A 4,792-nucleotide genomic window follows, 5' to 3' on the forward strand; every position below is an offset into this window, starting at 1 on the left:
CCTTCTTTGATACTGGTGCATATTTAGCATAGTTCTGATGTAAGTCTTGCGAGTACTTTGGATGAGTACTCACCGCTGCTTTGCTCCCCCTTGTCCCCTTGATTCGTTTGCTGCGACCAGATGATGGAGCCCAGGAGATGGTGTTTCCTGCCGACGCCTGTCGCCCCGTTGGTGTCTTCTTCGTGGAGGCCGCTGAAGATAGGAGTAGTTTAGGAGGTTCCTAGGTAGGAGGCATCGCCTCGTTCGATCGTTGTATCTTTTGTGCTGGCCTTCTCTAAGGCACCCCATGTTTTATGTCTGTACTCAGATATTGTTGCTTCCGCTGACTCGTGTGCTTATCGAGCTTCTGTATTCTAGCCCTCGAGGCCCCTGGCTTGAAATATGAAGCTTGTATTATTTTATTTGTGTCTAGAGTTGTGTTGTGATATCTTTCCGTGAGTCCTTGGGTTTGACCGTACGCATTTGCGTGTATGATTAGCGTACGATTAAACCGAGGGCGTCACAACTACAAGCCGGAGGCGATGTCTTCGTCGGTGCTGCTCAGCCCTTGGCTCGGCTTCTTCGTCACAGACGCTCTTGACGGCGCCGCGGACACCACATTCCCGATGCCTTCGGCGCGGTCGTACGTCGATCTGGAGGAGCTGTGCCGGGGCTAGCCTCTCATGGACTACTCCAACATGTGGTAGATCGGAAATCCATCCATCGATCCATCCGATGGACTGGATCGTCTCCATTTGCTTGCTGGTAGCTATAAATGGTTAATTTGATTGGTGCTAGCTCGTGGATTGATTAGTTGCTTCAATTACTTTCAATCAAGGATCGGGTTAATTAGGCGGTGGTGATTCGAGGAGGATGGTCGATCGTGTGTTTGTTGATGCGTGCAAGGCATAATGTTGGCCTATGAGTAGAGGGAGTGCTGATTAATCTACGCTAGGATGTGATAATAAACTGCTACTAGGTATTTGTAGTTTGTACATGGTTACCTGATTTCTTGCCATCATACAATTTAGCAATAAGGGGACGAATTGGAGGGTAGGAGATATACCGAGACCGAGTTGATTCATAAATCTGATTGTGTGTTGATTGAAATGAATTATTCCCCTTCTATATGTTCTATTTATTCGATTGTTGTTTGATCTTGTATGTCAAGGTTGATTTGAGGGTCTTGGTTACTCGACAGTACCGTGTCTATTAACCGTGCTTGTTTCCCAATACAATGGTAGATGTGTTTAATGAGCTAGCAAAATGACGAAATGGTTTGAAGATTTTGAAGCGCCCAATCGCAATTTCTTGTAATCACGATTTGTGATCCAGCAACATATGTGTTTATCGAGCAAAATATACTTAACCTGTTTAAATGTTTTGAAGCCCGTCAACGAGCCAAGGTGCATCGGGTACATTGTGTTTCGTCTCATTCCTTGCACAGGTCACAAGTTTCATTTTCCTACATATTTATTCAATGGTTTCCAAATTACAGTGGTTTTGATTTCTCAGCGCGTTTACTTACTGGTTCCAAAGGTAGCGGCCAGGATGGTTCAAACCTGCAACATGTGGTAGTTCCACGTGTTTTCCTCAAAGAGGTGACCTATTCACTCAATAAAAAAAAGAGGTGATCTATTTAATTTCTCTACCAATTTATTCATTATTTTTAAAAATATAGCAAAAAGTGATCAGAATGTTTCCAACGCCCGACCTGTAAGACATGAGCTACATAGGCAAGGTGTGCGGGCCAACCTATATGGAAGCCCAATTATTATTTTTCTCATATGGTCAAACTTGCTCTCACACCTCACCGATTTTCCTTCAAATCGTGCGGGCTGCAACCCATTTAGACTTGTTGTAGCTCCGCTATTGTTGATGGAGTATAGGACAATACAGTGCAGTTGTTCGAGTGCATTAACGAAATGTTGTTACTCGACTTAGAGCTATCGTTTTCGGGTTGAACTCTATTCTTCGTATGAAGATTGTTCTTATAAATTGTTGATGCAGTTCCATGGACGACCGATGTGGGGCGTACGTGATTAATTTTTATTTTTGAATTGGGGGCTTATGATTAGTTCAAATGGACAAACAAGCATTTGGCCTCACCTGCTCATGTCTCGCATAAATCAAACTGTGTCCTGTACATGAGTGTACCCAATCATGCGCATTCGTTTCAAGGTCACAGAACGTCGTCGTCAAATCCACTTGCATCCATGAGAAAAAAAAACTAATCAAATATATATTCCTTGTGATCAATGGGAGCGCGTCCAGTTGGAGTGTCTCTCGTGCTACTTTGTACTACTCCGTGTGCAATAAACCTGTAATAGCTCTTTTAACATTGATGACAAAACTAATTTTTTTTCATGTGTGTGCACTATTTTTACATGTACTTTAAAAAAATACTTGTCATGTAGATCCATCTTTATACTTATTACCACTACTTCCTCCCGAACTGAGACCTACATTTATCCATTTAATATATTAACCATTTTATGAATATATGCCATCCTTATAGATGAAATATTCTTGGTCAAAGACCTCCCCCGAAACAAGAAAACATCGAGTTCTTTTTTTGTAAAGGGAGCACTTGGTCTTGTGCATTAGATGATGCACATACCCATAAAAGATAAAACATTGAATTCTTGGTAAGAGCTAGAGATCTTGTTCACCTTGTCATTTGATTATTCTCTAAGAGTTTATTTGGAATATTGTATAAAGTTGATTGGGTACTAAACGTGATTTATGATACAAATTGTCATGCAACAAGCTTCGTTCTTGTGTAATATTTTATGATTTTATTATCTTTTTTGTTTGTTGTTGGATAACCATTGTCAGCGGCCAAGTTTGCAAAAGAAACCTTTTCAACGTGACACCTATATGCTTGTCCATTTTTCCTTGCATTTTTTAGCTTATGTATAAACTTAATTAGCTTAGAGTTATTTAGTAAACCCACTCAAAGCTTTTGTGTTGGTCCAAATAAAAATATCATAAAACAAGAATTGAGGACCAACTTTAATTAAAAGCCTTATGTTAAACTTTAATTGAGGAACATTGCCAATTTAATTATTCAAAATAGCACAAAACTGATCTTACATATATATTCTTAAAAAGAAGACAAATGTGATATCATTACTTAGCCATAGACAAGTGTTAAGGACAATATTAGTATTCATGGTAGTTCCATATGCCCAGTTAGTAGCAATGTTATTCATTTATACAATATTCATGGTAGTTCCATCTTTGATCACTTTGTAGTTCAAAACTTGCATTTTTGTTCAAAAATATTATCCATTTATCACTGAGTGAATGGAACAATGCACGTGTAATAATAAGTATCTCAATGAAAGGTATTTGCTGGGCACATGATCACATGTTTTCGCAAATATATAATATATGAGTGATGTGTTGCTATGTTAAATTGCTTTAATTTTTTTTTGCGGATCTGGACTAGCTGGTTGGTTAGATGAAGAAATCATAACACATGAATTAAAGTGGAGAGGGCAAATAAAATGTGATTTCACTAAGACGCAATGGGTTGAATAGTTGAATTATCTTGTCCTTTTATTAATCATAAGGCCAATTATCATCATATTTGTCATGGATCGCGGTGAGGGTTCTCATAGTTGGAGAAACTAAGTAGTATGTGGATTCTCATAGTTGGAGTTAGTAACACACACAATGACGTATTAGTTGCATGCCAAAGAACAAACATCATATTTTTGTTTCGTCGCAATGCACGACAATCAATTGTAATGTCACAACGTGGAAATGGCTCGGGAGGCATCTGATCTGCCGTCGTGGTTAAGGGGCATCACGGGTGGCGCATGCCTCGCCCCCCTTGTAAACGGTGGTAGATCAGCATGAACACCGCGAGGGGGGGGGGTGTGGATCAGGACGGAGAGTCGGGCGGTTAGCAGAGAACTCCTCCTTGATGGCCCATGGAAAAGTACGATGTGAAGGACAGATGGTGCCAAGACGAAGGTGAGATGGCCGTCAACCCGTTTAAAAGGAGAGGGTGCCGACGAAGAATATCTGACAGGAAAACTAAAGGGTGCATCATGGGATGTGTAGTTGGGATCGCGTGTTGGAGTTAACATGATGGATAGTCCACACAATCATATTTCTTTTCCGTCTATGGGCTAAATTTTTGGGAGCCAAGAATGTTTAAACGGTTGAATATTGAAAAGCTGCTGGGTGCTTGTTTGATGTCTTAACACAACCAAACTTATGAAAGAAAAATGAGCTTCGAGTCAACCTTAATTACTTGTAGGCACTGGCATTTTACTAGTTTCATAAGGGGGACGAATTCAAATCTGGCCAAACGGGTCGAGTAAATGGCTGGCCCGACAACCCGCGTGCTTGGCACGACACGGGTCCGGCCCGACACGGCTAATCGTGCTCGGGCCCGGCACGAAGCACGCCTCGGACCGTGCTTGGGCCTGGAGGTTGGGCACACGTGCCGACACGACACGTCCCATTTACTCCCTGTGTCTCAAAATAACTGTCTCAACTTTATACTAACTCTAGTATAAATTTGTACTAAGCTTAAGACACTTATTTTGGGACCGAGGGAGTATTATATATATACACAAAAATATGACCTCAATAGGTTAAAAAATAAACCCATAAGGTTAAAAATATACGGCCCAGCGTGCTAATCGGACCAACATGCCGGTCCGTTTAATAGCCGGACCGTGCCTGGACGCAGCCCACGGGTCGACACGGCACGACCCGACTAATAAACGTGACTTGGTGGGCCGTGCCGTGTCGGCCCGTTTGGCCAGGTCGACAACGGTAGTTTCTCCATAAA

This window comes from Hordeum vulgare, chromosome 4H (genome assembly GCF_904849725.1).
Source record: "Hordeum vulgare subsp. vulgare chromosome 4H, MorexV3_pseudomolecules_assembly, whole genome shotgun sequence".
NCBI lineage: Eukaryota > Viridiplantae > Streptophyta > Magnoliopsida > Poales > Poaceae > Hordeum > Hordeum vulgare.